Here is an 11,331-nt window from a genome sequence, read left to right as displayed (position 1 = left end):
TTGTGATTAATGCATTTGCTGTGAGCCCCAACCAGCAGGCTCAGCCCCAGGCTGCTCCCAGCGGCTGGTCTGGAGCAGTCACCGGTGTCCCCGTACCTTTAACGGGCCTGTCTCCCTTTATCTGCCTGCCCGGGGCCTGCAGCTGGGCCTCCTCATGGCCTGACCCACCTCCTTCCTTCTGCACCCTGGGACTCTGGCAGGGTGCGTTCATTACTCATCTGTGACAATAACCCATCGAGTAAGATGTAGAACTCAATTCCAGCAGAAAGACCTATAATGTTGGAGTCAGGAGGTTATCGCTGAGGGACCTGCACCTTGCTCCTTGCTGCTCTTATCGAGAGCTGTACAGGCTCTGCTGGGGCCAGCATCTTGTAAAGCTGAGGGTGGCAGATTTGGCCTCAGATTAGTATACATCTTCTTAAGTGGTGCTACATTTAATTAAAAAGTAAACCTTAGTTAATTTTTTTTTTGTTACTGTAGTGTAAGGACACAGAGATGTGCAGCATACAGTGTGGGTGGTAGAAAGAGAGAGAAAGCAGATGTCTGGACACTTCTGCCCCTGACTGTCGCTTGCCCTGAGCACTCTCTCTGTGTATCACAACACTTCTCTCAATACCAGAGCCCATGGGATTTCACCCTGGAATGCTTTGCACAGCACAGCTGTTGAGCCCTCTCCCTATTCAAGCCTTTTATATTTTCCTGGAAGAGTAGAGTTTTTGAGCTGTCAAATGGTTTGGTGGACTATCTCACACCTCCGGGAGATTCTAATTTGAAAGTAATTAGAAATTTAATGAATGAACGCAAGCGCTAAGGGGTGGGGCCGGGGTAGGGAGAACTGTCCCAGGAGCATGTCTTTTCATCGTTCAATCATTTCCTAAAAACATGTACATCATAGGATAAAAGTCAAGCGGCCTGAGCTCTCACCAGGCTAACCTCTCGGCTAAGCGGTGACGTCTTCCTCAACACTGCGATGTTTCTTGCTGTACATTGTGCATTTTAACTTCTTGGCTTGTCCTGCTGTTACTTCCACCATGCCGACCTTGGGATATGTTCACTGGAAAGATCCTCAAACTATCACAGAGAGTATCACCCCTCCCAGGTCTCTCTGCATTAAAAATTGACATGTCTGAAAACACACAGAGGTCTGCCTGGAAAATTAGACAGGGTTTCACAGAAGTCCACAAACCTCAGATCATTAACGAACTTGCAGCTAGGTTTTTACTTTTAATTGTTGTTGCTATTTGAGAAAGTCCAAGTTAAAAATCTAAACAAGCCTTCTTGGAGCCTGTAAATGTCAGCAGCATGATAATGTTTTAAGAGGTGAAAACGTCCCTGTGACGGCTGTTCTTGGTGTCAGCTAGACCACATCTGGAATTCACAAAGACCCAAGGGGCTGGGAACACCTGTGAGAGATTTTTTTTTTTTTCTAAATTAAATCATTTGAAGTGGGGAAACCTACTTTTAATCCAGATCTCTTGAGGTGGGAAGATCCGTCTTTAATCTGGACCACACTTTCTAGTGGCAGCCTACATAAAGGCCGCGGGAGAGGGAAGGTTTCTCTCTTTGCCTGCTTGCTTTCATTCTTGCTTTCTCTGGCAAGTTCATTTCTTCATGGACATTACTGCCTACTTCTCTGAGATTCTGGGGTATGCTGAAGACCAGCTGAGACATCTAGCCTTGTGAACTGAACAACTACTGGATTCTTGGAACTTCCATTGATAAACAGTCATTGTTGGACTAGCTGGACCACAGCCCGTAAGCCAGTGGTTCTCAACCTTCCTAATGCTATATGACTCTTTAATACAGTTCCTCATGTTCTGGTGACCTCCAACTGTAAAATTATTTTCATTGCTACTTCATACTATAATTTTGCTACTGCTATGAATCTTAGTGTAAGTATCTGATATGTAGGATACCTGGTGTAAGACCCCTATAAAAGAGTCATTTGCTATTGTATTTTAAATGGATTTGTCATCTACCTTGGCAGATCCAAAGCAGCTTTTATGACATATCTTAAAATAAAGTCAAACTTAATTCCTCCATCTTACCCCTAAAATAAACAAACAAATAAATAAATTAAAAAAAGCATCATTTGACTTGCAAAAGGGTCACAACCCATAGGTTGAAAACCATATATACCATTTTAATAAATATGTACACACACACACACACACACACACACACACACACACATTTTATAAATTCTGTTCCTCTAGAGAACCCTGAATAATACAATTACTTATTTCCAAAATTCACTTGACTGTAAAGTTTCTTTGAGCAGAATTTGTGATATGTTCATAAAACATACTTGAAGATGGCTGGATCTTTTTCTGTATGACATGTGAAAGGCTTTGCTTATATTTAAAATTCCCAGAGAAAGTAATGAGTTGGACTAAGGATGACATAATAAAGAGCACATTTGCTAAAGTATGTGAAACTTGTATCAATTCATAGACTGGAAAGTTGATGTTTGTTCTGACTATGGGAAGTAACTTTCTGGTTCCCTTTTCACTGACACCTGAGCAGAGCGTCATACCCACAAGCTCCCTAGGAGTCAGCTGGTACCTGTGTCAGCACCTAGGTACCTGCATTGCCATACCCACTGGAAATGAATGTTTATCTCTCCATCTGCTTCTTAGAAGGCCAGTATCTAATTTATCCTTCTATTTCCTAGAATACTAATTGGATACATGGGTTGGACTTAACAAATGTTTGCTGAGGGAATGAATCAACCAGTGACTAAAATCCTACTTTATAAACACAAATATTTTGAAAACTACACGAGGATCAAGACTCGTCCTCGGCCACTTCTTAAAAAGTTCAAGACACCTCAGTCCTATGAGGAAAACAGCAAGAACAATTGTATCAAAGTTGCGGCAAGGTTATTATGTGTAAGGGACGGTGCCTCTGTATCTAGTCTCCTGTTTTTTTTGTGTTAGGTCTCTGAGGTAGTTGTTACCATCTAGATAATTAGATTAGATAATAACGTTAGCTGTCTCACTGGAGAGACAGGCTAGAGAAGCGATCCACAGTTGCGCAGAGTGCTCCGCGGAGGAACACAGGGATGTGAAACCAGGCTGGCCGGAGTCCAAACGCTAACATTAGGCACATCAGCACGGCCCTGTTCTACTGACAAGGAAATGCAATATGGAGAAAAGTACAGCGCAGTGTGATTCTTACTTGGATGAATGTTTATTAGCTAAGAAAATGCATAAATAAATATATATGACATTGTCCTGACTTTGCAGTGTGGCATAGCACAAAGCCCTCAGGTTTTAGTGTCTGATGCTTTGCCCCAATTTTCTTGTAATACTTGATATTAAATATTTCATGGTTCTCTTAGTTAATTTGATACAGTTATGCTGGATTTTCCCTTTTTCTTTCATATTTACAACTTCTGAAGGGAAGTTAGAACCTGGCACACTTCATCTTGCCCAGCCTCTGACACTGATTTAGTTTGATGTCTGTTACTGTGATAAACAATATAACCATGAGCAACCTGGGGAGAAGTTTCAAGTTACTGTCAGCATGGAGGAAAGCCAAGACAGGAACTCAAGGCAGCATCGTGAGGAAGAAACCATGAAGCAGAGATAATGGAGGAATGCTGCTCACTGGCTTCCTCTCTGCTTAGCATGTTTTCAGCTTTCTTATGTCAAGCAGGCTGACATGCTTAGCGATGGAACTGCCCACAGACCCTCCAGACAGGCCTACAGACAATTTAATAGAAGCAGTTCTGTAGTTGAGGCTTTCTCCTCTCGTGTATATCAAGTTGACAATAAAGACTAGACGTCACAGACACTCCCCTCATCTGTGCTAACAGATTTCCTCACTGACTCGGTTGTCAAATCTTTTCCCTAATTTTTATTCTCATGATTTCCATATTATTCAAAGCTGTTTCTAAAAGTGACTGATCTTTATTAGAGATAGTCCCACTTTAAATAATAATCCTTTATTGTACACAATTTTCAAATTACAATAAAAATACTGAGATGCTAAAATCACTTGTTTGCTCATTAATGAATAATAAAGGTATTAATATTTTAGCTTATTTCATCTAATTACTAACCATATGTATAAATTTGAGATATTTTTTTAAAACTTTGAGTCTCTATTTATTTAAAAGCACACATAAACATTAACTCATGCATTTACATTTTATTTTAGATCAAAAGTTTAATGACCATGCTTCTTTTCTTCACTTCTGTGACATTTTCCATTTTCTTTAGAATCTAAACACCATGGCACATTTTTTAAGGAATGAAGTTTATTTTGCCTTACAGTTTGGCGGTACATTGTGTCATGGTCAGGAAGGCACAGCGGCAGGAGACAGAGGCAGCTGGTTCCTTCCCCTCCAGTCAGGAAGCCTAGAGAAATGAGTGCTGGTATTCAGTTCAGTCAATTTATCTTTTCTTTCTTTCTTTCTTTCTTTCTTTCTTTCTTTCTTTCTTTCTTCCCTCCCTCCCTCTCTCTCTCCTTCCCTTCCTTCCTTCCTTTCTTTCTTTATTGGTGCTTTGAGACAGGATTTCTCTGTGTAGCTTTGTGCCTTTCCTGGAACTCACTCTGTAGCCCAGGCTGGCCTTCAACTCACAGAGATCCACCTGGCTCTGCCTCCTGAGTGCTGGGATTAAAGGTGTGTGCCACCAACGCCCAGCAGTCTCATTTTTTCATTGAGTCTGGGACACCAGTCTGTGGTATGGCCCCATCCACATTCCTAGTGGGTCTTCCCTCTCAACACATTTGGAAAATTCCCTTATACACTTGCTAGAGGCTTGTCTTCTAGGAGATTATAGATCCTGTTAATTGGACAATGTTAGCCACATGATAATTTTTTTTAAGAATTTATTTTACTTCAATTATATGTATATGTGTGTCTGTGTGGGCATGCATACATGAAGAGGGCTGAGTTACCCTACATAGGTAGTGCGTGCGTGCGTCTTCCTTCCTCCCTCCCTTCCTTCCTTCCTTCCTTCCTTCCTTCCTTCCTTCCTTTCTCTTTTCCTTTCTCTCATATTTTCGCTCTTCTAAGAAAATAGGAAGAGAACTGGATGTGATGATAGAGCATGTGAGCCCAGCTCTTAGGAAGCTGAGGTAGGAGGTTGTGTGTTCGAGAGCAGCCTGATCTATAGAACCATCGGGACACTTTCTCTGGGGAGAAAAAAAACTCTCAGGATGAACCTTGGGATGAATAAAACATTTAAGGATTTACAAAGCACACATTTATTAAGGGGATCTATTCTTTTTTTTTTTTGCATTCTAATCCTAGGTTTATTCAACAGTCCTTTCACTCTACACAAGTACAAACACAACCTTATCTAAAATGCTACAAAGTTATAAAACTCAAAACAAATTGTATAGTACTGACTGTACAATAAAGCAAAACAAAGCAATGTGTACATTGCCAAGGTTACCCTGCAACACCACCATGAATGGCAGGTGATAATGAGGTGCCATGAGGACCCTGTAGAACTGGTTCACCAATTTCAGAGAGTAACAGACACTGGGACAGGAAGAGAGAAAGGTGTTTAACCCTAAAGAGGACTCTGAAGGGGGACAGAGCAGGGCACGACCAGGCTGCCCGGCTGGTCCCAGGTCACCTGTGGAAAACGGTGTATTGCCATTTGAAGGCTTGCTTGTCCCAGGTGGCTCTGCTACCAAGCGCATTCTCAAGAACTGGAAGGGTGAACTTTCTAGCCAGAAAACTACAGGGTACCTCTATGGGCACAGTCCTGAATCAACAGAATCCTCCTGCAGAGGAAACATCTCCACTGCTGTCTTCAAAGCCCACCTGGTATGGGATCCTTCCCTACAGACCCTCACTTGGCTAGAGAAAGGACAAAACTGAGTTGGGGAAACATAAGTTACAGAGGTGCGAATCAAGGTCCCTGCTTATTGGGAGGAGTTGGAGCTGGAGCGGCTCCTATGGAGACCTCCTACGCACAGGGGACCTGCGCCTTGGGGAGCGAGAACTCCTTCTCATTCGTGGGGGTGGCCTGCGCCACATGGGAGACGTCGGAAGCATCATCCTGGGTGGGCTGAATCGCCGTGGGGGTGGCCGAGGCCAGGGTGCCAACACAGCAGTTGCAATGATCTCTTGGCCATCAATTTGTCCTCCATCCATGTGTTTCAGCGCCTTCTCCACTTCATCTGGATTCTCAAACTCCACATATGCGTAGCCTTTGGATAGATGAGGATGCATCCTTTCTACAGGCATGTCAATCATTTTAATTTTCCCATAAGTAGAAAATATTTCCATGATATGATCCTTGGTCACATTCCTGGTGAGCCTCCCAATGTGCACTTGGGTGGGTTAGGTGAAGGGCTCCTCCTTTTCATCTCTTTTAGGTGGTTTGGATTTGGAGCGGGCTTGGGGAGCCGGAGGAGCTGCTGGAGCTGGAGCTTCGGGAAGTGCTGGAGCTTCCTGAGCGGCTGGACGCAGAAGAGGAGCTGGAACCACTGCTTGAGCCTGTGCTGGTGCTGGAGCCCGAGCTGGAGGTTGAGCTGGATCGAGACATCTTCCCGAGGCCGCCACCTCCTCCCGCTCTTCTCAGACCAAGGGGATCTATTCTTATATAAATTCATATGAACTCTTATAGGTCAATACTATATAAATAAATAAATTGATTAAAATTGCCAACAAAATGAACATGTATTTGTAGACCATATTAACTATTAGGAAAATCAAAATCAAAATCACAGTGAGACACCATCATACCCACTCCCACTAAAGTAACCATGGTAAAAAAAAAATAGAAAGAAAGAAAGAAAGAAAGAAAGAAAGAAAGAAAAAGGAAGGAAGGAAGAAAAAGAAAGGAAGGAAAGAAGGAAGGAAGGAAGAAAGCAAGAAAAAAGAAAGGAAGGAAGGAAGGAAGGAAGGAAGGAAGGAAGGAAGGAGGAACGAAAAGAAAACACAACAGTTAACAAGTGCTGCAAAGAGCGTAGAACCCCAGAGGCCTCTGTGCTTCAGAAAAGAATGTCAAGTGTTGCAACAGCTTTGTAAAATGTTTTGGAAGCTTTTTAAAATGTTAAATGTAAGTTTATCATGTCTCTTAACAACTCAGCTATTAAGCAAAACTTGTCTGCACACACACACACACACACACACACACACACACACACACACGAGGTGGGGAGAAAGAGAAGTATTATTCATAATAGTCAAAATGAAAATAATCCAAAAATCCATAAGATGAAAAATAGCTATACGAAATGTGGGATATCCATACAATGCAACAGTTCTTTTGGACAGGGGAAGCAGAGGAAAGGCCAGGTATGGTGGCATACATCTGTTATCCCAACGGAGCGGGTGTCATGTGAGACAGGTGGAACACTAGAGCTCTTTGGGCATCTAGCCTGTTAAACTGATGAGCATCAAGTTCAGTGAGATACGACTAAATTGTCAAAGAACAAAATAATTCTTGCTGTGACCCCAAAATGTTGCTAGTATTAAAACATATTCTATAAAAACAGTAAGATGAAAAACAATTGAGAAAAATATTTGATATAGAATCTTGGGCCTTTATATGCAAACACGCATGTGCATGTGTGCCTACACACACATATTTGTATATCCACATGAAAACCTGCATGCACCACATAACTATACATGAAAGTGTTGCTCTAAACAAAACAGACACAAAAGAACTCACATCGTGTGATTCAATTTGTACAAGATGTCCAAGAAAGGACAAATAACAGAGAAATTAAGTAGATGAGTTGGGGCGTGGGGCTGGGCACTGGAAGGGGAGGTAACTGATTAGGTAAAAGTCTCTTTAAGGAAATGCTCTGGGATTACACTCTCATGACAGTTGCATAATTCTGTGGCTATACTAAAATTCCTTGACCTGGATGATGAAGGAAGATAAAATTCTGTAAAAGTAATTCCCTTTAGATAAATTAAATAGGAGGACACAAACTGTGAGAACAGAATCAATACATGTATGTGACAAGATATGTATTTCACTCCACAAAGAGTCTTTGAGTTTAAAATGACAAAGGAAAGGAATAGAATGTTCCCAAGACAATATTCTTCTGGTTGCATCATTAATAAGGCACAATAAATATGTGGATTATGTGTAAATCACATGACAGAGATGGCAGCTAGAAGGTTAATGAGGGTCTTTTTTACTGAACAGAAGAAGCTGTACAACATATCAACTAATATAGCAGTTACCCACAAAAAAAAAAAAAAAAAAAAAAAAAAAAAAAAAACAGCAGCAACAAGACGTGTAACTGAAATGCAAAGTACAAAGAAAAATTGAGGCCAAATACTGGGGTGGTGGTGGGCAGCATTGTTTCTAAGTGGTAAGGCAAGGAAGTTTCCAAACTAAAATGGCATCATGACAAATTCTTTACAATACAGATATAAGAAGAAGGGTAACCAACAGCTCTCTAATTGAAGTTAAACCCTGCTCAACAAGAGATAAATCATGCCTGGTGCCAGAAACCTGGACAACTACCCTGGACTAGTCGAAGTCAAGGGTCTTGGTGAGAGATTGTGAGGTTGGGTCTCCTAGTAACATCAGAAGCTACATCCATGAAGTCTCACCAATGTGGCTGGCCTGAACATGAGCTGAAGAAGGACAACACTTGTATGTTAATAGACATCTTAGTATGGAAGGGAGAGAGCTCATGAGGCCTCAACCCTACACAAAGAACTACAGGCAATGAAGAAATGCTGAGATGCTCGGAGAACTCTCCTTCTCCAGGGAAGAGCACACCAACTGATTACCCAAAACCAAATAACAAGCCCTTAGATATACATCCATACAAGTAACACTATACAGACTGAGCAGGTTGTATTTATGTATTTAAATATATATCAGCAATTAAAGAAAAGAGACCATGAATTTACAAGAGAGAAATATGGGGATGCATAGGAAGGGTTAAAGAGGAACAAGGGAATGGGGAAACGATGCAATTATATTTGAATCTAAATTTTTAGATTAATTAGTTTGATACACTGCTGTAGACAGATAACAGTAGAAGGACCATTCCTTGTTCAGTTCAACAACAGTCTTCACTGAGACTTGATTGCTGTTGGGAGGGTTAAGGCTATTGGTGGAAGTATTAAGGCAACTTCATGTAGTTAAAAGGGAGGTTTATTTTGTGGGTTAACTTACAAGTAAAGGGATACATTACAGGGTCCGGGAAAGGTGTAGTGCAGTCCAGCAGTGTTCTCTGGAGAACTCTGCTTGATCTATCTCCAGCGTCCAGGATCCAGGAACCAAGAGCAACCAGCCCATCTGGAGCTTGGGTCTCAAGTGCTCCTCTCTCGGCCCTGCCTTGTAGGCTTGACAGTTACCGGAAGCCTCACTGGGGGTAGTACTTCCAGGGCAAAGCTGGAACAGCTACCCACTACATAAGGGCTCCCTTCATATGTGGCTTTTCCAGTTTTTAACATCCTTAACAAGCATCACCCTGCACTCTATGTCCTGTATATATCTTTATCTCAATACACTGACCATGTGTTTTGGGTTCCTGTGTTCTCCACTCTTCTATGGAAGTTCTGCTCAGCTCTTTAGGCCCAGTTGAAACCATTACTTCTTCTATGCAGATTTTCTTGGATCTACTTACTAGGCGTGGTGATCTGAATGAAAACGGTCCCCAAAGGAATGGACACTATTAGGAGATGTGTCCTTTATGGAGGAGGTGTGGTCTTGTTGGAGGAAGCATGTCACTGTGGAGGCGGGCTTTGAGGTCTCATATATGCTCATATATGCCATGCCTAATGAGACAGACCACTTCCTGTTGCCTATAAGTCAAGATGTAGAACACTTGGTTATTTCTCCAGCACCATGTCTGCCTGCTTGTCACCATGATGATAATGAACTAAACCTTTGAAGATGTAAGCCACCTCAATGAAATGTTTTTCCTTTATAAGATTTGCTGTGGTCATGGTGTCTCTTTACACCAACAGAAACCCTAACTAAGACACTGGGATGAACAAGTCTCTTTCTGCTTTCCATAGCTCTGGGTCTATTACTCCTGTCATTTATCTAGTCTTTGGTTTACAGCCTACATACAATTCTCTCAACTCCCCTCAGCCTCAGAATCTCCACCAAGCTACCAGCTTTCCTTCATCACCAAATAGTCCCACCTAGCACATGCCTGGAAAAGGCTACATTCTCCACACCCTCTGAACTAAACCTCTAAAACAAGGTAGAAAGGCCTTCAAACAAGAAATCAAACCTATCAAATTTACAGGCCATCTCAGACATACCTAACAACGGTGCCCAAAGGAAACATCAGAACATAAGACAGAAATGGCAATGGGGTGACTTTCTCCAAATAGTTACTGAAATTAGCAAGAGGCAATGGTGCCTAAATAATGTAAAAGGGTGTGTTTCAAAGATAATGATACTACAAAGCAGTGAACCTTTACAAGTCAGATTTGAATCCAAACATCACGGTGTTACTACATAGCAAAATAAAGCAAATAACCCTCTGGGTTTCAGCCACCTGTTTGAAAACTTGACCCCCAGCTGCCTGCCCTCTTTGGGGAGGTTTTGGAGCCTTCAGAAGATGGCTCAACTTTGCTGAAGGACTTGGCTTGTTGAGGGGTAGGCCTTGAGGTTTATAACTGAACCCTATTTCCCGGTTCTCCTCTGCTTTCTGACTGTGTCAGAAGTGAGTTGCTGTCTCCAGATAGGAAGGCCATAGCCAAGAGCCTCTGTTCTACAGTACTAGACTGCACCCTCAAATGACGAGGCAAAATAAGCCCAAAATAAGTTACAGCAATCAGAAAGCTAACTAGTAGATTTATTAATAGTATTTAGCTACAAAGGTGGAAGAAAAACTTAAGATCACATAAAGGAAATAAAATTAATGAACTTTTTTAGGTTAACAGGAAAACAATTCATTAAGGGTAGATACTTGTTTACTTATTGAGACAAGGCCACTTGTAGGCTGGACTGAGCCAGAACTTCTGTTCACACTGTGTCTACTTCCCCTACTATCATGCCTTGGTTGTGTAGCACTGAGGCCCTAACCCCAGAACTCATGTTTCCCAGACAAGCACTCGACCAGCTGAACCACGTCCATAGCCAGTTTATTTATTGTGTTAATCAAATAAATGATTGAAATCTGTTTAGCATGTCATAATCTCCACAATGATGGGTTCTCAGTGGTAAGGGAGTATAAAAATCTGTTTGCAGAAGCACGAATACATTACAACATGAGTCAAATAAAAAGTAGCTGTGTTGTCAGATTGTGGTGGGTGCAATTGAAACCCGAGAAAGTACATGGTCACTGACACCTCTCCAGATGCTGAGTAGCTCTAAAGTGTCCTTGCAAAGGAGAGAACCCTGAGTTGAGGGACATCAGGATAGTCGT

General features: G+C 41.8%; 1 pseudogene; it reads right to left on the bottom strand.

Annotated features, from left to right (window-relative positions):
- Positions 1–5,886: 5,886 nt before the first annotated feature.
- LOC118590793 lies at positions 5,887–6,512 on the bottom strand (annotated as a pseudogene).
- Positions 6,513–11,331: the final 4,819 nt, after the last annotated feature.

The sequence above is a fragment of the Onychomys torridus genome, chromosome 9 (assembly GCF_903995425.1).
Source record: "Onychomys torridus chromosome 9, mOncTor1.1, whole genome shotgun sequence".
Classification (NCBI taxonomy): domain Eukaryota; kingdom Metazoa; phylum Chordata; class Mammalia; order Rodentia; family Cricetidae; genus Onychomys; species Onychomys torridus.
This window is presented reverse-complemented; position numbering and strand designations above follow the sequence as displayed.